Genomic DNA, 24,270 nt, shown 5'->3' with positions numbered 1-24,270 from the left:
CAGAAATGTGGTTCATATGCACTACACATTTAGAATCAAACGCCTCCATCTCTCAATATACATTGCATAAAATCCATAATCCATAAAAAACATCAAAACCTAACAATATTTTTGCTTTTATGAACGATTCTGTAATAGGCTTTCCTAGGGCTTGGCCCTCTTGTTCAAGTTGGGGATAGGTTATGGCACTAGCAAGCACCTAACACTGTACACTTTCTATGTTCTGTATATATTATAAAAGTTTTCTGTCAAAATAATTTTGCCTCTTTAATTTGAATGGATGATAAAGAACAAGTTTGAAGCCATAAAAAATAAAATATTAAATGGAATAAAATGACTTGCAGTTCTCAAATTTTGTTCCAAGCACATTTGGATCCTCAACCCAATTGTAAAATGTTGATTTCCTTGACTTGAAAAAACCTTGATTCTTATATATTTAAAGAAAGTTGGCCATAATGATTTTCAACATAATTATCACACGTGGACTTCGCCATGCAGGTTTCTGATCTGTACTTGGTAAAAACTCAGCACAAGCTTGACATTTTCAGACAAGCACAATATATAAATGGTATACCATAATATGATTTATTTATTTTCAAATCCTTAAGACTCAACAAAACTTGCCGGGGTCAGGTAGGCTCAGCCAGACTCACCAGAGGTGGGTTGACTTGGCCAAACTCGAGGAGTCTCTAAAACAGGTGTACAAAACTCATTTAGATCTGTTCAACCAGAGACTTGGTGACTCACAAGTGTCTAATAACTGATTCAGATTTTTTTCCCCCGGTGGCACTCAGGGCTCAACGCTTACATCACATTTCAAATATTCTGATCTTGGAACAATTAAATTTCATAGAAACCTGTGTTAATAGCTTTTAACAATCATACATATTTGACTACCATATTTTTCTAGCAGCCTATCTTCTTATTGATACCTCGAATGAAGCAACCATATCTGTATGCTTAATCCTCAACCCAAGTCTGGCCGACAGCAATCCTATGTCTGATCTCATTATTTATCAGATATAACAAACATGCAGTCCAGAAGTAGAAACAATCTCGCTTGAAGGATTCATCACGATATAATGTGAAGCTTTATTATTAGAGGCAAGAATCCAAAGGCTCAGAAAGGGTTATATGGGTAACAGAAAATCTTATGACCCATAAATCATTCAAAGTTCTGAGAAAAATACTCAGCTACATAATTAGAGCATGGACAGAGAATTAAGTGTGACTGCACGCATTAGTAATTTTGGACTGGTCACGAAACAACTGCACCAGGTGCATTGGTATTGCCTTAATGGACTGATATTTAACTGGGAGATTCTAAATGTAATTGAATTCTCAATGATTGGTCATGAATATTTTTCTAATTTTCTTCACAAACACGGAGGATTGTCAAGTATTTTTCATAAATGAGAAGATTTTGGCGAGGCTGTTTCTCAAAGTCCAAACCCTGGGAAACTGGTTTAGTGCATTTCGAACAACCCCATGAGGATTATTAGAGTCTAACAATAATTTTTATGCAGGGAAGAAACAATGGAGACTATCAATAATAAGTGTGGCAAGTTATTGGTAGTTTCTCATGTAATGAAACAGGGGAAACAATGCATGGAAGTATATTTCAATGAGGTGATTCCACCACCTGTTAGTCAAAGATCACAGCTTGACCCATGCTCAACCCTTCGAAAATTCAGCACTTGCATTTCACTGTCATTATTCTCACATGGTTATCTAGTCCAAGGTTGTCTCACGACATATCTTAAAAAACAGTAAGTAAAAACTAGAAGAGGTATTTAAGATGGTCAACGAAAAAAACTCTAAAGATACAGAAAATACATCAACTGAAAACAAAAGAATAGCCATAGAAAAGAAAAGGACTACTTAGCAAAGGAAACACTTTAGTAAAGATAAGTATGTTCCAAAGTAAAGAGAAATTTAAGATTTAATATCATTCTTTCAGGCAATGAAAATTTCTACTAACAAATCTAGACAAGATAAACCTGGACATAAGAAAACTAAAGAACACCAAAGACCACAATATTGGCACTGTACAGAAACAAGAGCTAGGCCTTGGATAGGACTGATCCTACTACTCCCCATAATGAGAATATGGTTCACAACCATGAAGATAATGCATCCAACAAGTTGGGTACCTTGTAAAGAAAGAAGAAACAGAGGAGTTGTTGGTTCCCAAAACCGCAGATTGGAAATCCAAGAGCCTGCCACTTCTCCGATAGGACTTCACAATCAATTCTGCCAACGAACGGAAATCGCTTAGATTCCCCTGCACTTCGAGCTCCGCTACACCCAGGCGGGTAAACCTTTACCTTAACACTGACTACTCAATTCAAGGGTTTTTTATAGCGAATTTAAACTTTGCGAGTTCCTCGGCTGGCAAGGTCCTTGAACTCGATCAGAATGAAACTGAAATGCTGGATAATGGTTAAATGTTTTGAACAACTGAATAATAATAAATTTGATGCTTGCAGGAGGAATATATAAATTTTTTTACTTCAATAAAAAGACTAGTGCCTTTGTTCATTTGGGCGATAGAGTCAACTTCGGTGAACTTTTACATACAACTTCATAATGTTCAATGCACTTGTACTGCTAATAATTTTGATAATCCAGATGTGACAAACCAATTATAATGCAATCTTTAAATTAGTCCAGATTGAATTTTAACTCCACTGAGACAAACTAGACACAGCTGCGGAAACAATTAAATATTTCACAACACCTATGATGATCAAATTTAAAATGCTAATTGACCATGTCCACTTATCTGATAACAAAATCATATACAGAATTTTAAAATATAATTATGAAAGACGATTCACCTGCAGTTTAAATCTCCACGCCATTAAAGGTAAACAAAAGAAATTTTATTTTATTTAAAAATAAAATAATAAACTTTATTACAAAATCATAATATTGCCCTTATCTCTCCATACAATAAATATAAAATACTTCTCTTCTATTGAATAAAATGTTTGGATATATTACAATGATGAATATTTTTCAATGTCTTGAATCTTACTATTTTGTCATCCTTTTATTGTTACAAGATTCAAAAAGAGTTGGCAGATTAACGGATTTCCGGATCATTGATTGATAAACAAAGGAACAAATGTGTTCCTTATAAAGAATTACAAGGACGTTGTTTCTAAAAGAAAAAACGTAGACTGAAGACGGAATTAGAAACAAAACTAGAGACAGGATAGGAAACATTCCTATCTAGACTGAAAGACGGACTACAGACAAGTAGTTGACTATTATAGAAAGTACAAGATATTATCTTAATATTTATATCCTTATTATTCTAAAGTTGTGACTTTTTAACTTTAAAAGCTACCTATCTTCAAAATAGATCGCACCTCTCATTTAATCAATTTGTCTTAAATCATTCTTTATTGACTTTAATAATAAATTTATTTGAACGATTAATGACTTTGCATTTAAATTAATCCCGATATATGCTTGCTTTGTATCGACACTTTATCAAAAAAAATGGCTTCGTTTCTCATGAAGATCATTGGCAGCATATCCTGCATTCATTTTCATTGCTTTAAACTCCAAATTATTGCCGTGAGAACTCCATCATTTTTGCATCGTTTCTTTCAAATGAATCAATGACTTTCAATATTCGGTTATCAGGCTCTGTTTGTTACCAACGCTGACTCGAACTTGCTCCTAGGTTGATCTCTTGTGTATGTAAATTATACCTGGATTGTGATTGTTATTGCATGGAAATTTCTGATTATTGTATGCATTTCCAGTGCTACGGTTAGGGCAATTTCATCCTTGTGTATACCCGATAACTTTGTTCACATATACATCATTCAATCTCATCCCATGCATACTTTGTTCACTGCAATGATTTGTCACTTCATATTTGACTTGACCCATTACGTGTCTGAGGATTCTTGCCCATTCTGAAACAATATGCATATTCTATTGCATCTCCTTTGTGGTGTCCAAACATCCACGAGTCTGTTCACTACAAGACCATGGTTCTCGAAAGAGCCCATTCTTGACGTCTAGGGCCATGTCCAGGGCCTGCACTATAGATAAGCATGATATTGTGGAAATTTGTGACACTATATTCAATGCTGGATTCAATTAATCTAACCTTGACTTTCCCTTTTACTCCCCACTGTGCTTGTGCCTTTTATCGCTTCCATATATAGATCAATTTGTATTGCTATATTGAAGATTGGACAGCTGCCAGCAAATAAGTAATGTTCTTGAGAAGGGGCTTGTTGGTTAGGTGCTGTAGGTTCTCATATCCTCTACTTTTTATTGCATTGTATTAAAGGTAAAATATGAAAGACTCGGAATGAGAGGCACAATCTCTAGTTCATGTAGAAAGACTTTTCTGATCACTTCCTTCAATCTGACTGATTTTTCTGTGAACCTTCATCTCTATTCAGGTTAATAGAAGCCAATGCAATAGTAAAACATCTATGCTTGCTATCAATGGTTTTTTCATGATATCCTGGTTGCCATCAATGGGACCTAACAGTCATTGATTATGCTGAATGATAAGAAGATGCATTGTATTTCCTCAATCATTTCACCTTTCTCCTTGTTGTTAGTTGTCTTAACCATCCTATAAACATGAACATCAATTTGTGTCTTGTGATGGGCACCTGCAAGCCATCAATACAGCAACTCCGAGGATGATCAAGGTTCTGTTTTATCATATCCAGACTCAATGATGATTGTGAATTCCTTGTATAGTTCAGACTAAGTATGTTCTTTTTTGTTAAAGTTGCTTAATCATAGCTACTATGAAAATATCTCCCATATTGTAAGCAGGTTATGTTATCTTCAGGATTGTCTACTTCCTTTGATGTTCACGTCTCTTCCTTCACTCTAATAAATGATACCTTCTCTTCATATGCCATTCTTCACAAAAATGGAGACTAAAATTGGGCTCCATCAGGAGTATCAATGCATGAAGAGATTTATCAGCTGAAGGTGACCACCCAGGAAGTGACTGCTCTGATACTAGAAAGCATTGAAGTGAAAACAAGGAAACTAAATGTCAGTCTATACTTGATTCATGGTGTCTATACCACACCTTTATCTTCAGCTTCCATCTGCAACAATTGTGTTGCTGGAGAATAATCTGCCATCCACTTTTTGAAAAGTGTGTCATCTAGCCAGTTGAAATCCATTATTTCTTTCTCTCTCTTTAGGATATCTTTCCCCAATTTCTTTATCTCAACAAAATCTTCATTGAAAGAATCAAAGAATAGTTGCACTAACTCCTTTGTAGTTCTGGCAAACCAAATATATTTATCTTTGTTTACCACCTCATTCATCCTAATACTTAGGAGCTCCTTCAACTCATTTCCCCACTCTTCTCTGTCTTTTATACAAACCAAACTTTTTAATGCATGGGGAAAAAAGGTCAAAGAAATTTGCTGATATATTTTGAGAGACAAATTTTTAGTCTTCTCTACAGCAAGTCCCTCTTATAATCAAAATTTAAAAGATCACTAGCCTGATCAAAAGTCTTCTCTATCTAGTCATCACAGTTATCAATAACAGAGCAACACAGAACAACAAGAACATCACCTCTGTTGATCCATTTATTCAAAATTGATCTTAAGGTGGCTTCATTATTATTCTAAGTGAAAAAGAGGCCAATTGACTCTATCCACTAAATACAAAATTGTATCTTTTATTCTGTCTTCATGTTGGATGCCCAACTCCACATGCAGTGACCATATCTTTGTTTTTTCCTAATTTAGCTCATCAGCTGTGTAGAATTCCGGTTGCTGACGTGTACGCGGAATTTTCACAATAGGACCAAAAGGTAGCAACGGCACAGGGGAAGCTGCAATTCTAAGCTGACTGGACTGCCTATCCCTTTTCCTTTTTTCTTAATAGATTTTCCTGCCCCTTTCATCATAGGCCTCCAGCACCTTCTCAAAATTTTCATTCAGTTCCAAGCACTTGTTCTTGTCTTTGGCAGCTACTACTACCCCAATATCAGCCATTTCCTTATTCATTTGGGCTACCTTTTCACTGTCCACTTCTTCAACTCTAAGGACCATGAGGCTCCCTGTATGCTCAAAATCTGAAATCTCTTGGGTCCTTGACATATCTTCCTTTTTTATGGACCATATGACCAAAGCTTTGTGGTCATCACTGTACTTTACCCCTTTATGGGCTTGCTTTACCTCTTCCTCAGTTTTAAATTTTGTTTCCTTCTCCTTCCTCACTACATCAAAGATCATTGCATTAGCAATGTCCCATTCTGGCAATATCATGACTACCAAATCTTTCAGCAGTTGTCTTCCCCTGTAGGGGTTGTTTGGCTAAATTCTTGCATTAGGCCAGCATTAACCTCCTCCTCTATGTCAAAGTCCTGTCTAGTAGGTTGCTCTACTTTTATTCTCTTACATTTCACCTCAAAGTTTTCAATGTTACTTCTCCATAAAAATTGAATGAAGGCCCTAGACTTAACAAAACTTTCATCATCCAAAAACTTCTTTGTTGCCTGCTCTACAACAGGATCAATCTCCTTCTCTCTGAAGTCTTCTACAGTGAGGTCTAGGAGTGGCACTGGGGGCTCTTCAGGTGCTCCTTCCTCCACCTCTACTGCAGTTATCACAATGTCACCCTGACCTCCCATCTGTTTTAATTGTTCCCTTAAGGACTCTTCATTATCAAATGGAGGGGAGTCTGTGAGGGGGAATACTACTCAGCTCTAGATGATGATCCTTGTTCTAACTTCTACCTTTTAGCAGTTGGTGCTGAGAGAGGGCTTTCTGAAAGCTGCCTCTTATATAAAGGAAAAGGTTGTATGTTGTATGTTTACACTTTTGGCCACAACATATCCTGCCTTCCTTTGCAAGGTGTACTGACCTAGGCTTATGATTGCTCTATTTGCCAGCCTCTTCTCAATTTCTATGGCCTGGTCTAGGTAGGCTTGTATCAGAATTGCCTTTTTCTCAGGGTTTGCATGAACCCAGAAAAATTATTCATAAGTCTATTAATTCTATGTCCCCAATATTTGATATCAGCAAGGGGATCATATTTTCTATCTAATGCATTAATAAACTCTAGAATCCTACTATATACCTTCCACTTTTCCTTTTTTACTTCCTGTTCTTGCAATGAAATTTCATTTCTAATAATGTCCTCAAGAAAGTAAACCAAATGTTCATAAGATCTAGCTTTAGTCCTATCTTTAAACATATCATAAAACCCCTCTGGATCAATAAAACAAGGATGGGACTGAGCCATTTATTTCTCTAAAAACTTACCTAAATGCCTCCATCCTCCCTTAGTGAACACAAGATTGTTGATGACTCTGAAGTGAGGGAAAATTGTGCCTCTAGACCTTCCCACTAGCTCCTTTTCTTCCAGTCCTCCTATCTGCCATAAAAATTCTGCAATCCCAACCTTCAGAGGCACTTGATAGTGAAGAACATGAGGCTTCCCTTGGAAACCATACACTCTGAAAGCAGTAGATACAAAGTATGGGATGATATCTCCCCGTTTGTGGCTTAGTTTCAGTCCCTTGGCATGATCCTTAGGCCTAATCAGCTCCACTAAGAGTTGGGGTATTCTGGGGTTATTTCGTGTCAACAAAATCCTCAACTTGGAGGCAAAATATCTATCAAAAAAAACAAAATTGGCATCAGTTACTTCCCAGGTCATGTCAGCACTCTACAGCTGGACAGGTAGCTTCTCTCCATCTTTTTCCAACTCTAGCTTCATCTCCTTAGAGAAAGCAGAAACCCCTTTGTACAAACACATATACATTAATATTGAATACCAGCATGAGGGCTTTTCAACCTTGGCCTTACTAATGCCAATTAGTCCATTATTAATTTCTTCTACAAGATAAGTTGCAAAATCAAAAATGGAACTCATACCATATTGTAAAGTTTGGGCAAAAAATAAAAACTAGGGATCCCTGGATGTGATCTTGCTCATCCATCCTGAAATTTTTGCAAAGGGAGAAGTACAATGCCTATGCCCTTGGGTTAAAATAATTCTTTAAAAATGGCTCAGGGGGTGTGAGCTGTCACCAAAGGCAAATGCCCTATCTTCACAAAATGTTCTTGCAGTGGCCCTCCCCGAAGGTACACCCTCTAAGCATCATACCGTAAGTGTAGATCATCCATGTTAATCTTCTCATGCAATGTGTGGTTAGGGTTTAACATGAAGACCCCCTAATTACCTCAGGTGTGACCCTAAAAAGGTTTTCCCCTGCATGATTCTTTACTACCCTTAGTACTGGATCATACCTCTTTGTTATCATTGTCAACAGATCATCGTCAAAGAAGACGCCAGGGACAATCAACTTTCCAATATCAAATTGTCAAACATTGCTTAATGGAGTGTCGTGTTTCCTTTCTAAAATCCATTTTCTAAACAGCTCCAAACCACCAGTAGATGTCTCAGCATCTCTTAACCAATTAGCTTTGTCATAGAAACCCTCACTAACCAGCAATCTAGGGTTTTTGGGGACTAATTGTTTCATTAGTGGAAAAGGGCAATTGTTCCAAAAAGTCATCATGCACATTCCTATGCCTATAGTCCACCTTCCCAAAGAAATCTCTTCTTGGAGGCATCTTATCAATCTAATACAATTGAGACTGAAATTTTTTCAGAGAATCAAAGGTTTCAAGTACTTACCCACAAATTCCTTTCTCCAGCTAAGCACTCTGTTTGCAACAATTCACTGTGTGAGGAAAACTCGGAGCTCTGGTTCTTTTGCACTTCAAATCTCTTTCGCTTTGTGACTGGTTATGAATTGAATCAAAGATTTTATGCAAATTTCCTTCGCACGAATTCACTTTGATACACCATCAATGCTTCAACAATTGAATTATGTATGTTATGCCAAAAATTTGAACTTTGGCCGTTGATCTGGGCATGATCGAACAGTCTTGTTTTAAACTTAACGACTACATTACTTTTTCACAAGTAGGACACGTGTCAAAACCTTGCTTCCTCGCTTTGGCTAAACAATGAGCACTTCGAAAATGCGAGAAAGCGACAATCATTGATCATTTCAAACCCTACGATCATGAAAGATCCTAACTGTCGCTGCATTCCTTTTAAAAACTTGGGCCCACAAAGACACGTGTCAACATGTAGCTTTCTCACTTTAGTTAAAAACCATGCATCTTCATTTTGTGAGAAAGCGGCATCCGTCAATCCTCATCAAATAGACAATTAAGATCTTTGCCTACGGCAGTATGCATAATGTGGCCCACATGGCTACGTGGCAACTTGTCACATTCTCGCTTTGGTTAAACTTCGCATAACTTCATAATGCGAGAATGCGACAGCCATCGATCAACTGAAGATCTGACGGCTTTGAGAAATCAATGTCTTTTGTCATAGTCAGCATCTATAGCCAACCAAAATACGCCACCTAGAAAAATATGCTGACAAAATTCTTTTGCAGCTCGTAACTCAATCTGGTCCCAAAAATTCCACGTAAAAGCTTGTCGCATCCTCGCTTTGGCTAAAGTTCGAGTACTTTCAGAATGCGATGATTGTTGATATTCATCTACATCCACGGCTGGGAAGATGCTCATTTTTATACTGTTTGAAACAATAAAAGGCCCACAAGGACAGGTGTCATGTCATCGCTTTCTCGCTTTGGGTAAACTCCTTGCATCTTGAAAATGCGAGAATGCGATAATCATTAAACTTCAAAGAGATCAATGGCTCTAAGAGTAACTAACCAAAAGGGTTTTGAACAAGGAAAAACAATACACAAGCTAACCACAACACAACCTTGAGTTAAGAAAAAGTTTCGCACAAGGGTAAAATGGAAATTTCGCAAATAAACTCAAAAGATTGACGAAAAACTTTATAATAAGAAATTTTTCGAAAGGTATTAGGGCTCTATTTAAAAACTCCCGCATTAAATTCGAAAATGTGATTAATTTTACAATTTCAAAAGGGGCCTAGGGCACAAATTGGTATTAGAGCATAACAATTAGGGATTTTCTAGGCACAAATTAATCAAGAAAAATAAACCTTAATTACAAAAGGATATCTGGATTTTTCAGAACACATTTTAAGGAATTTTTACCATGTTGAAATCCAGGCCAACAATGGCTCTGTTTGGGGACAATGAATGAAACAAATTCATACGAGGGCTTAGAAACTCTAGCAGAAGCAGACCACACACATGACAAAAACTAACAACTTTTTGAGAGAGCAACGCTCAAACCAGAGAACACAACAAATATATACAGAGAGACAAACACACATATACAAGAATTTACAAAATGTACAAACCTAGACTATTGTTCATGAACTGGCAATTCCAGAATGCCACCTGATAATTCCTTCAAAACATAAGAATCCTCACCCCATGTAGAATCAATCAAATATGGGCCAAGCCAGATGGAATCAAATTAACCATGCTTACCCTTATCTTCAATTCTTGCATTCCACATCAGAATTAAGTCTTCAGAATCAAACTTTCTTGCCATTGCCTTTTTGTCATATAAGTGCTTTGCCTGCAACTCTAATTTTGCATTTCTAATAGAGGCTTCCTTTCTGGTCTTAGTCAAATCCTGTAAGGTTCCTCCTCGCATGTACTTATTAAATATGAATTTCTCTGTTAAATCCGTTATAGGAGATTGGAATGGATATGAAGTAATGTTTTATGGTTTAGATGTCCTAATGGAAATTGAGATCAGTTTATATGTTCATGTTTTAAATACTCCGTGATTCGAGAACTACTGCATTATCTCGACTCTTTAAACATTAATTTGCACTAATGATGATATGAGGTGTTTCACCTTATGATGACGATGTCAATTATGGTACCTTGATTATTAGATTATATGCATTCAAATAGTTCATTATGCCCTATTGATGATGTTATGATGTTTAGGTATATGCATGTTTAATGATGATTATTCTAGTATTTTAATTTGAATTGATGAATAGGTTATGTTATATTGATCATGCAATTACTGATGAATGTGTGCAGAAATGAGAAAGAATTATTTAAATGGAAGTTGATGTTTTGATTAATGTGATTATCCAAATGAGTTTTAAATATATGCATATAATTTTTCTCAAGCTATTGATGTGTGAATTGAGAGTGCAAGATTATTAACCATGGGATCTAACGGAGAATCGATAATCGACCCTATGTTCAATCTATGAAACTAAGGTCGAGTCTAATGAAGAGATGCAAACCTCGTTGTTTTGTACTTTATTTGTATCGTGCTCTAAATGTGTGTATCACTCTATAATCATAAAATGTTTAAATGTTACGCAATAGTAATCTTATGGTGTCACTTCACACTCGTAATTCGTATATGTGTATCAGCATGATAATTAGGGTTAGCAGAGTAACCTGATAACCTAAGATGGATTAAGTTAGTAACCTAAGACTAATTAGTTGGTAACCTAGATCAATTACCCTAATTAGAGTTTAGTCAAAAGGTGTCATTCTTAAGTTTTTAAAGGTTCAAATATTTCAAGCAAAATTAATTGGTCATAAAATGATCCTAAAAGCCTAAATTAATGCAAACCAAGTGCTTAGACTATATGTGTACGGGTTGGCGACATTTTCCACTCCTCTAGACCCTTTTGTTGACTTTTATAACCTCCTAAATATCTCATATTTCCTTTAGTGCGAAAATTAAACTTCTTCATGAGTTTGCCAAGTTTACACTCCACCAAAAAAGTTGTCTTAATGGTAGCATCAAGTTGGAAGACCCTAAAAGGCCTTAGTCAAGTTTGGAGTTATTACAATTTTAGATGGGTGAGTTTAGAAGCCTATTTAGTTGCAAATTTGAGGGTTGAAGAGTGTTCACCCAATCTCTACTTTTAGAGAGAGTAAAGTCAAGATTGAAGGAGAAAGAAGGATTAGCTCTTCTCAAAATTCCAGTTTGCCATAACTATTTGTGAAAGTAGGAATTCTTCACGGTCTTATATTTCATGTTGTGTTTTCATTTGCTTAAGTAGGCCTTTTGCATGTGTCTGTGTTGCTATGTATGATGAAACATGTAAGGGATGGGTTGTTATGGGTTTTGTAATTGTTTTCTTTTAGTGTTTTATTTTTTGTTTTGTGAGGGAAACTGTAAGGGTTGTGTTAGTATTACTCACCCTCGAATAGGGCAAAAGTGGCCATGTACAAGAGGAGGGCCTCAATTGGACACTGGGTCAGTGCAAAGTCTCTCCTCATGATGAGGAGAGGGAGAGAGTAGGGTGATATAGGCCCCTACTCGTCAATACAAACCGTTTTGTGTTTGGAAAATAAGAAGTGAAAGAATGGAAGTTCTTGTGATTATTAGCCTCGGAAGAGGCATCTGTTTTGTTGTTGTGATTGACTTCTCCTACCTTGGAAAAATCCACCTTCTCCCTAGTATTGGTTCGATAAGGAACCTGTTGTGTAAACCTAGGATGGGAGTAATTGGTTGAATGTGTCTTTGTGTTGAATCTGCTTGTCACCTAGTCAATTTCGGTTCTCCATAGTCATCTTGATGTAATTTGCAGATTTCGTAGTTGCTACCTTGATATGGAGCCAAACTGGATACAGAGTTTTGGTGTTTTGATTCAAATGTGTTGGAAACTTCTCCTCGAGATGATGATCCTAATGTAAAATTTATTGTTAACCTTATTTTCGAAATGACTACGATATCGGATTTTCTTTCTTGATTCTTTCCCGATTGAGTCTTTGAATCAAGTTTTTAATAAAATGATAGTTCCTTAGATGAGAAAAGTTTCATTGGGTTATTATAATGTTTCAATAGATATTCCACTATAATTTTGGTCTTTAAATGAAAATAAAAGACATGGTTGTTTAAATGTTGATTTACATTATGGAGAAAAAAAAATGTATTCCCTTGTAATTTGTATAAATGATGGAAGAATGAAAGGATTTGATCTTATATATGTTTTGCGTAAATTCTCAATATGAGTTCAAGTGCAAATTAGATCGAGAACATAGTCCTTGGATTAATCTACATTAGATATGATAATTGCATAATGTCCTACCTTATCGATTTAATAGATTAAGTGATAGTATGATCTTGATTAGTATTGCAATACATGACCCAACTTAGAGTGTAACATCAGGTTCTTCTACAACTACAAAATCAGCTGAATTTAATATTCTAATTATCTGTTGAGATATATCTAAACTAAAACTGAAGTTAATCTAAATTTTAAATCTATTTTAAATTATTCTAATGTTTGAGAAAATTGAAATTTAACCCTAATCTAAATTATTGTAAAGAAAAACTACATCTAACATTCTAAAAAGAATCAATTTATGATACATCTAATTATGGGGAAAGAATCTTTCAGTTATTTACATATATTGCATAAAAGAAATAATGGAAGCAAAGATACGTACTAATTTACTTGAGAGACTTTTCCAATTAATTGACCAAGCTTTGACTTTGGTGAGAGGAGAAGCATTAATGAAGGCTTAACCTCCCAACCACGGACCTTTTTACTTATCCCCACAAGTTCTAAATAAATAGAACGGCCATCCCTACCCTGAGGTCAGGCTTGAGATGTTCATTGATCCAGTAATCGAAATACTCAGGTGGGTTGAGGTCCCAACAGCTATTCGATTGAATAGCTGAAGTATCAGGACAACAACGCGATCATTTTGTTGTGGCATGTTTGCCCTTCTATCGCCCTGGCCAGGGATTTTCAAAGGTGGGTTTTTATAACCCGATCTCCACTACTCAGCTTGACAATTAATTATCAAAGTGGAATTACATGAGCTTTTTAGATTATTTTGTATATTATCAATTACTGATGTCTTTCTTGTTTTTCTTTTTGTCAAATTCATCTACACCTCACACCATCAATAGATCTTTTGATCGGTGATTCCTCGATGCCTGAATCCGTCACATCTTATACTTTTTCATAAGATTATGACTCTACATGCTCAGAATTCCCTTGGTACTCAGACTTGAACATTATTACTGATTTTGGTTGATTGAGACAGAACAGTTCATAACACAATTTTTCAAATTTATGACACGGGTTGATATTGGTATAGTTTTATAATCAAAAGCATTGTTGATCAAAAGCATTCTTGAATGAAGTGGTAATATCAGACAAAATAAGATGAGAACAAAAGTTTTGTTACTTCCTTTATCGACACTATCATAAGCATCAACTACTTTCATTATTAATCATATGTACAAGCTCTGTTGGCATTTTCTAATATGAAGAGCGCAAGGTAACAGCAAGACCCTATTCAGAGCACACAACTCTTACATTTAGTATCAACCCGACCCAGAAAAGGCAAAGGAAACATGAGTGAAAGAAGTTAAAAAGATTTATCATATCCTTACTTGGCCACGGATTTCAATGTGCCTTGCTTTGTAAACTCTTCAAATTACCCGCTGAATCCGCTACACAGTGATACGCAAGTATGATTTCCGTTTTTGCTCAGCGGTATGATATCACGCTAGACAGGATTAAAGCTGCAGCTGATAACGTCTTTCAATATAGACGTCGATTCTTAGCAGGGGTTAAATGTATATGCCGAATAAGAATTTTAGTCGGATATAACAGGATTCAAAAGAAAAAAGACAAACTCGGGTTGCAGAATATAGAGGCTCTGAGACTATAGCGGAAACATGAGCAGATGGAAATTGTTGTTACTCCCCGAAAACGACAAAGGCAACATATAAATTGATATTGAATGGCTTTACAACTTCTGCCGTTACAAGACTATAATGCGATTCAAATTTCCATCGATTGGAAATATGAATCGTTGGAACAAAGGTGGAAAAAGTTTAATTAATATAATTTAATGTTATATTATTATTTTGGTTAAATTATGATTGAGTATATACAAGGTGACATTATTGTATTATAAATCCTAATATAATAGTGCCACTTTGCAAATATTTAATTGTGATTTTAATCAAAGTAATGATATAATATTAAATGATATTACTATAGAGGTAAGAATTTTTATTTAATTTTTAAATCTTATATTATTTTTAGCTCATGTAACTTTCCACTTTGAAATTTGTTAACCTTTAACAATCCTGCCATGGCGACTTTTGATCAAACCTGATATTCCTGATAACTAGGTCATATGATCATCCCATTTTCCTATGACCTCATTTCGTAATGCTTCCCCTCCTTCTCGAGTCTTTATCCTGCAACCTTCAAAACAATCATTCTCGCCAAAAACATTAATTTCACAATTCATAATTTTGTTAAATAATATCGTTAGGAATTTCATCATAAATAATAACTAATTGAGCAACGGCTAAAAACTATTTTCATGAACACAACGTCTAGAAACTATATTCACTTCACATGAACACAACGGCTAAAAACCATATTCACTTCACATGAACACAACGGCTAAAAGCTATATATTCATTCAGTACTTTAAGTCGATGCAACGCCTTAAGATAACTGCTTCAATTTCACATGAACATGAATAAATAAAACGACAACTATAACTACCATGATGAAACAACGAGTAACTTCACTTGAACATGAAAATTTATTCTGGTTCAACGGCTATTTTTAACTAAAGAGAAATTAGGGCAAAAATTGGGATGTAACATACCCACCCCCTTAGGTTTTTCATCGTCCACGATGAAATAGTATCAAAGAAAACTAAAATTAAAAAAATAAGAGAAATATTCAGTTCCCAGTTTCTAAAAATAGATAAGGGTATCTTTGAAAGATATCATGATAGTCTTCCCACGTAGCATTATCCTCTGAATACTGGTCCCACTGAACCTTGCACTGAGTTACTTCTCGATTTCGTAAGCGCAGCTTACGCACCTCGAGTATTCTGGTTGGCTTTACCTCTACCACCCCTGGCTCTCGTACCTGCAACAGCTTCCAATCAATCATGTGTTCATGATGACTAACAAACTTTTTAAGGTAGGACACATGGAAGACGTTATGCATCCTGGCAAGGGCTGGAGGTAAAGCAATCTTGTAGGCTACTGGGTTAACTACCTCCAAAACTTCAAAGGGTCCCAAATATCTAGGGGCCAATTTAGCATTTTTGTCGAATTTAATAGTACTTTTCTGGGGCTTAATTTTTAATAACACCTTGTCCCCTACAGTAAATTCTCTGGGTGTTCTTTTCACATCAGCATAACTTTTTTGCCTTATTAACTTCCTTCAATCTCTGGCGGATCTGAAGTACTTGTTCTTCCATTTCTAGAAACATTCCGAGCCAACTATAACTCTGTCTGCTAGTCGATTCCAGCTTACTGGTGTTCTGCACTTACAGCCATACAAGCCTTCCAAAGGTGCCATTTTAATCGAAGACTGATAGGAGTTATTGTATTCAAATTCAACCAAAGGCAGATACATTTCCCATTGATACTGTCGATCCATGCAATAAACCCTTAGAAGATCCTCTAATACCTGATTAACTCGCTCTATTTGACCATCTATCTCAAGATAATACGCTGAACTTATATTCAATTTAGTGCCCAAGGCTCAGAATAATGTCTGCCAGAATCTGGAAGTTATTCTTGTATCACGATCTGAAATAATTTTCTCTGGTACCCCATGTAATCTGAAAATTTCTTTTATGAATTTATGGGCTATCTTGGATGCTCCATCGGATAAATTTCTTGGAATAAAATGTGCTACCTTAGTCAATCTATCAACCACAACCAAAATAGTGTTATGTCGATTTCGAGTCATAGGCAACCCTTGTACAAAGTCCATGGATATTACTTGCCATTTCCATTCAGGTACCTCATTCGGATGTAATGGTCCTGCTAGGTATTTACGTTTTGCTTTCACCTTTTGACACTCTAAGCAACTTGCTACAAATTCAATTATCTCTTTTTTCATTCCCTTCCAATAGTATGAAGGTTTTATATCTGATAACATTTTCATGACTCTGGCTGTCTTGAATATGGAGCTGGATGATACTCCCCTAGAATTAATCTACGTAACTCAGGTTGATTGGGCACATAAATCCTGTGGCGATATCTCAAAAGTCCATCCTCCTCTAAATTAAAATCTGAATATTTAGGGTCCTGTGGATCTCTAATAAGTGCCAAACTGATTTCTGCATAAAAATCATCATTCTCCAAATGCTGTAAAATCTGATCTCTCAATTGAAATTTTACCTTAGTCATTGCTGAAATGTGCCTCCTTCGACTTAAGGCATCGGCAACCTTGTTTTCCTTTCCCTTAATGTAGCTTATGTCAAATTCATATTCTGCTAAGAACTCTAACCATCTCCTTTGTCTAGCATTCAAATTTTGCTGAGTAAAAATATATTTTAAGCTTTGATGATCAGATCGAAGTTCAAAGGGTTTTCCAATTAGATAATGTCTCCACATTTGTAAAGCGTGGACTATGGCTGCTAATTCCAGATCGTGTGGTGTACAGTTTTGTTCATAATTCTTCAATTTTCTAGACTCATAGGCAATGACTTGTCCCTCTTGCATTAACACACCCCCTAATCCTTCACCTGAAGCATCAGTGATTACCACGAATGGTTTTTATGGATCGAGTACTCTTAAAATAGGTGCAGTAGTCTGTTTTTCCTTCAAAAACTCAAAAGCTAATTGACATTTTTCTGTCCAAATAAATTTCTTTCCCTTTCTTTGAAGTGTTGTGATTGGATAAGCTATTCTAGAAAAGTCTCTGACAAATTTCCTGTAAAATCCAGCTAACCCCATAAAACTCCCGACTTCGGACACGTTTTTGGGTATTGGCCATTCTTTGATTGCTTTAATCTTAGATGGATCTACTGCTATGCCTTGTGCTGAAATTATGTGTCCTAGATACTGAATTTCCTTCTAGTAGAAAGCACACTTTGATAATTTCCCATATAATTTATGTTCTCAGTAGTACTTTCTCTAAATGCTTCTGATGTTCTTCTTCATTTCTAGAATAAATAAGAATATCATCTATGAATACCAACACAAATTTGTCTAGGCAATCGTGAAATATACTGTTCATTAAATTCATGAAGGCTGCAGGGGCATTAGTTAATCCAAACGGTAAGACTGTAAACTCATAATGTCCATATCTGGTCCTAAAGGCAGTTTTATGTATGTCTGCTTCCTTAATTCGCAGCTGATGATATCCTGATCTCAGATCAATTTTCGAAAACACAGTCGCACCCTTCATTTGATCAAATAGATCATCTATCCTAGATAACGGATACCGATTTTTGATGGTGACCTTATTAAGCATCCGATAATCTATACATAGCCTCATGGTTCCATCCTTCTTTCTTACGAATAATACAGGGGCTCCCCATGGTGAGACACTGGGTCGAATCGTTTTCTTACCCAACATATCCTGCAATTGAATCTGTAATTCCATAAGTTCTGTTGTGGTCATCCTGTACGGGCTCTGGATATAGGTTCTGCTCCTGGTACTAAATCTATGGAGAAGTCAAATATCCGAGAAGGGGGTAATCCAGGAAGTTCCTCAGGAAATACATCTTGATAGTTCTTTAGATAGGGATATTTTTCTTCAAATGATTCCTTTAATTTTTGTTTAATTTCCCCATCTTCATAAATATAGTCATCTTCGAGTGTAGTTTCCCTTAAATCTTCAACTTTTACTGCGAATATCTCACAACCTTTTCTTCCATACCTCTTAAGCTGCATTGTTGAAATCTATTGGGCTCTTATTTTATGTTTGACCCCTGAAATACTTGTAGGCCTGCCTCGGTCATCCACACAACTTACTATTTTGGCAAGACAATCTACCTTAGCTTTGTGCTCGCTGAGCCAATTTATTCCTATAATAATGTCATAAGATCCTAATGGTGCTACGTATAAATTTAGTTCTGTAGAGAAGTTTGGAAAGTCAACCTGGGCTTCGAACAAACATTGCTCTACCTTAGCCCTTGTCTGGTTTGCATATTCGATTGTCCACGGTTTTGCCATAAAGCCAGATCTTTTTGAAAATTTACTTAATAATTTAGGTGAAATAAAAGATTCTATTGCTCCAGTATCAATAAGAATGGTTACAGGGTTACCATAAATCTTACCCGGTGTTTCAATGGGGCCTATTTGTTGCTCTACCTGTAGATTATCCAGGGCTGCATGAATTCTTTGTTGAAAAACCTGTTGTTGTTGCGGCAAGGATGGGCGTTGTTGCTGATTGAGGTTAGGGCATTGTCTTTTAAAATGATTTCCTTTACAAATGAAACAACCTCTTGGTGGTCCTCTTTTTTCATTGTTCCTGTCATTTTTGTTTATATGAGCATTTCCCTGATTATCTCTGGTTCCACTGCTTCTATTATCAAGTTTGTTATTCTTAAAGTCCTTGAACTGTTTCCTTGGTGGTCCAGATTCAGTACCTTCTGAATTCCAATTGGCTTTTCTCTTGTTGTCTCTAATAGAATCATCCTTTTTGACTTTATGCTCTTGACGCACAGCTTTTTCCAAAGCTTCTTCCATGGTTCGTGGTGCTAAAATATCTACGGCTCCCCCTATTCTATTATTCAATCCCATGATAAACTTTCTTACTTTTAGATTGGTATCCTGCTAGTAAGGGGGTACGTACTTAAGTAATCTAGTAAATTTCTCCCAGTATTTATGAACTGTCATCTCCCCCTGTTTCAGATTCTAAAACTCCATGAGTTTCTAGTGATAGAAGGTTTGAGGTAGCCACCGTGTTCTAAATATGTTGACAAACTTTTCCCAAGTTATGTCGATAGATCTAATGTTCAATTCTACCTTAGTGTTTCCCCACCAAGTTGCTGCTTCCCCGGTGAATTGGTATATACCCCAAACAGCCTTAGAAGTTTCTGAAAAATTCCGGATCTCAAAGTATTGTTCCATCTCTATCAGCCATGCCTCGGCTTCTTCCCCAGATTCAGTACCACAGAATTTTGGACGTTTAATTTTCTTAATATCAGCTGATAAATCAGCTACAATCTCCTTTTTCTTCTGTTTATCAGTTTGCTTAGAGCAGGGAGTCCTATTATGTTCCGAGACTTCAGTCTCAACTCTGGGTGTCTCTTGCATTTCCTCGCGTTTTTGCCCCATCTGGGCTGCCATCTCACTCATTCTTTTATCCATTGCTTCTAGTTTTAATTGTGTTTCTTGAAGAATTTGAAGTAATACTTCGTTAGAGATTTGTTGATTCTCTCGAACTATTTCTCGATTTTCCACATCCTCAATGTTATTCATGTTGTATTTTCAGAAGTTGCACCTGTTAGTTTACACAATTAAGTTTAAAGTTTAGTTTTTGTTGCTCAAAAGAAAAGTTTAATTCCCATTATTTGCCAAGATATTTATTTATTTTATTTTATTGCACAACTATGCAAATCTTTAATTACCAATCATATCCATTGCTCGACGAAGCAAATTATATCTATTGCTCGACAAAGCGAAATTGCAAAAACATATCTATTGCTCGACAAAGCAAAATATGTATATATATATATATATATATATATATATTTTTTTTTTTTTTTTTTTTTTTTTTAAAACATTGCTCAACAAAGCAAAAATCTTATTTAACATTGCTCGAAAAAGCAATCCTTTATTACAAAAATTCCTCTAATGAGGTTGCCTACATTCATAGAATATGTTTATTTTTGTTTAGCAACTTCTGGCTTAATTTGGTACATGTCCCGTACCATCCAAGATCTATGGAAATGAAGAAGGGGATTGTTCTGCTGAGCATTCCAAATCTGAATCAATTTGTTCCTGTATGTTGCTTTCTTGGCCGGGGTCCATCGAATCCTTTCCTTCTTCATTCGTTGTATGGCTTGATACAATGTTTCATCATCTCAAGGCTCGGAGCAGCAAGAATAGTCATACTTAGTCATATTTTTTATGAGGTAAGGAAATATAGGATGTCGGGTTTTCTTGCGGGGTGTTCTATGTACTAGCATCCTGTATTTGTATTCATATTTATTAGATTTCATGGACGTGATGAGCCCCAGGTTCAATGTTGAACTCAGCGCTCTAATACCATATGTAACATCAGATTCTTCTACAACTACAAAGTCAGCTGAATTTAATATTCTAATTATCTGTTGAGATATATCTAAACTAAAACTGAAGTTAATCTAAATTTTAAATCTATTTTAAATTATTCTAATGTTTGAGAAAACTGAAATTTAACCCTAATCTAAATTATTGTAAAGAAAAACTACATCTAACATTCTAAAAAGAATCAATTTATGATACATCTAGTTGCGGGGAAAGAATCTTTCAGTTATTTACATATATTGCATAAAAAGAAATAATGGAAGCAAAGATACGTACTGATTTACTTGAGAGACTTTTCCAATTAATTGACCAAGCTTTGACTTTGGTGAGAGGAGAAGCATTAACGAAGGCTTAACCTCCCAACCACGGACCTTTTTACTTATCCCCACAAGTTCTAAATAAATAGAACGGCCCTCCCTACCCTGAGGTCAGGCTTGGGATGTTCATCGATCCAGTCATCAGAGTACTCAGGTGGGTTGAGGTCCCAACAGCTATTTGATTGAATAGCTGAAGTATCAGGACAACAACGCGATCATTTTGTTGTGGCATGTTTGCCCTTTTATCACCTTGGCCAGGGATTTTCAGAGGTGGGTTTTTATAACCCGATCTCCACTGCTCAGCTTGACAATTAATTATCAAAGTGGAATTACATGAGCTTTTCAGATTATTTTGTATATTATCAATTACTGATGTCTTTCTTGTTTTTCTTTTTGTCAAATTCATCTACACCTCACACCATCAATAGATCTTTTGATCGGTGATTCCTCGGTGCCTGAATCCGTTACATCTTAATACTTTTTGATAAGACTATGACTCTGCATGCTCAGAATTCCCTTGGTACTCAAACTTGATCATTATTACTGATTTTGGTTGATTGAGACAGAACAGTTCATAACAAAATTTTTCAGATTTATGACACGGGTTGATATTGGTATAGTTTTATAATCAAAAGCATTGTTGAATGAAGTGGTAATATCAGACAAAATAAGATGAGAACAAAAGTTTTGTTACTTCCTTTATCGACACTATCATAAGCATCAACTACTTTCATTATTAATCATATGTACAAGCTCTGTTGGCATTTTCTAATATGAAGAGCACAAGGTAACAGTAGGACCCTATTCAGAGCACACAACTCTTACATTTAGTATCAACCCGACCCAGAAAAGAAAAAGGAAGCATGAGTGAAAGAAGTTAAAAAGATTTATCATATCCTTACTTGGCCACGGATTTCAATGTGCCTTGCTTTGTAAACTCTTCAAATTACTCGCTGAATCCGCTGCACAGTGATACGCAAGTATGATTTCCGTTTTTGCTCAGCGGTATGATATCACGCTAGACAAGATTAAAGCTGCAGCTGATAACGTCTTCCAATATAGACGCCGATTCTTAGCAGGGGTTAAATGTATATGCTGAATAAGAATTTTAGTCGTATATAACAAGATTCAAAAGCAAAAAGACAAACTCGGGTTGCAGAATATAGAGGCTCTGAGACTATAGCGGAAACATGAGCAAATGGAAATTGTTGTTACTCCCCGAAAACAACAAAGGCAACATATAAATTGATATTGAATGGCTTTACAACTTCTGCCGTTACAAGACTATAATGCGATTCGAATTTCCATCGATTGGAAATATGAATCGTTGGAACAAAGGTGGAAAAAGTTTAATTAACATAATTTAATGTTATATTATGATTTTGGTTAAATTATGATTGAGTATATACAAGGTGACATTATTTTATTATAAATCCTAATATAATGGTGCCACTTTGCAAATATTTAATTGTGATTTTAATCAAAGTAATGATATAATATTAAATGATATTACTATAGAGGTAAGAATTTTTATTTAATTTTTAAATCTTATATTATTTTTAGCTCATGTAACTTTCCACTTTGAAATTTGTCGTCAACCTTTAACAATCCTGCCATGGCGACTTTTGATCAAACCTGATATTCCTGATAACTAGGTCATATGATCATCCCATTTCCATATGACCTCATTTCGTAATGCTTCCCCTCCTTCTCGAGTCTTTATCCTGCAACCTTCAAAACAATCATTCTCGCCAAAAACATTAATTTCACAATTCATAATTTTGTTAAATAATATCGTTAGGAATTTCATCATAAATAATAACTGATTGAGCAACAACTAAAAACTATTTTCATGAACACAATGGCTAGAAACTATATTCACTTCACATGAACACAACGGCTAAAAACCATATTTACTTCACATGAACACAACGGCTAAAAACTATATATTCATTTAGTACTTTAAGTCGATGCAACGCCTTAAGATAACTGCTTCAATTTCACATGAACATGAATAAATAAAACAACAGCTATAACTACCATGATGGAACAACGACTAACTTCACTTGAACATGAAAATTTATTCTGGTTCAACGGCTATTTTTAACTAAAGAGAAATTAGGGCAAAAATTGGGATGTAACATAGAGGCACAAAAACATTGCATTAAAAGTGGATAGAAATCTAATTAATCAAGAATTGTGAAAATCCATACTTCTCTAGGAGAGTATATTAGCTCTCTACAAAATGTATGGCAAACAATTAATTCATCCTCAAATTTTCCCTTGCAACAAAGAATATTATTCTTAAAGATTCCCTTCTTGAAAATAAAATGATTTTGTAAAATAGATGGATGTAAGGATGACCTCAATATAAAACCTTTTAAAATATATATATATATATATATATATATATATATATATATATATATATATATATATATCATCACCACCATTTAAATTTTAGTATAAGAAAGGGCTAGTGGAATGTGTGGGGATGTGACCCACCTCATCTCCTCCAATGAGATTCACATAGGCTTTCATGATTGAAAACACAATATAAACAATAGCCAACAAAAAAATATTATAACTGTTTTCACTGGTTCCTAAGACTACCCAATCCCTACCCCACCTTCCACCTCACTCCCGCCTTGTCTAAACCCTTCCTAACACCTCAAAAAGCTCTACCATGCGTTTAAGAAAGACTTTAATGCTTCCTTGATTGTGACATCCTTGCCTCACATGGTCTTGGGCAGCCTTTGTTGAACAGCAAACTAAAAAAAGTATTAAAACATAGCTCTTTTAAACACCATCACATCTCCCTTAAAGGCTCACGTAAAGGCATGCATGCTAGGAAGGAGGAAGGACATGTTGCCTTGGGCAGTGCACAGAAGACTTGGGGAAGCGCTCCAAGGGTCCTTGGAAAGAGAGAATGGCAAGTGGCCAAGTGACCTGATTTAGGTAGGTGCTTAGTGTAGTTAAGTAGGATATTGCGATTTTTTATGTTG

At 35.6% G+C, this 24,270-nt stretch overlaps 1 protein-coding gene across 11 annotated transcripts in view; it reads right to left on the bottom strand.

Moving 5' to 3' along the window:
- Positions 1-24,270, bottom strand: part of EOL1 (ETO1-like 1) — a 68,562-nt gene that overhangs the window by 1,551 nt on the left and 42,741 nt on the right. The window lies entirely within an intron of this gene.

Source organism: Cupressus sempervirens, chromosome 10 (assembly GCF_028749045.1).
Source record: "Cupressus sempervirens isolate cs-2001-9-10 chromosome 10, ASM2874904v1, whole genome shotgun sequence".
Classification (NCBI taxonomy): Eukaryota; Viridiplantae; Streptophyta; class Pinopsida; order Cupressales; family Cupressaceae; genus Cupressus; species Cupressus sempervirens.
Note: the sequence above shows the minus strand (reverse complement) of the source record. Positions and strands in the feature narration are given on the sequence as shown.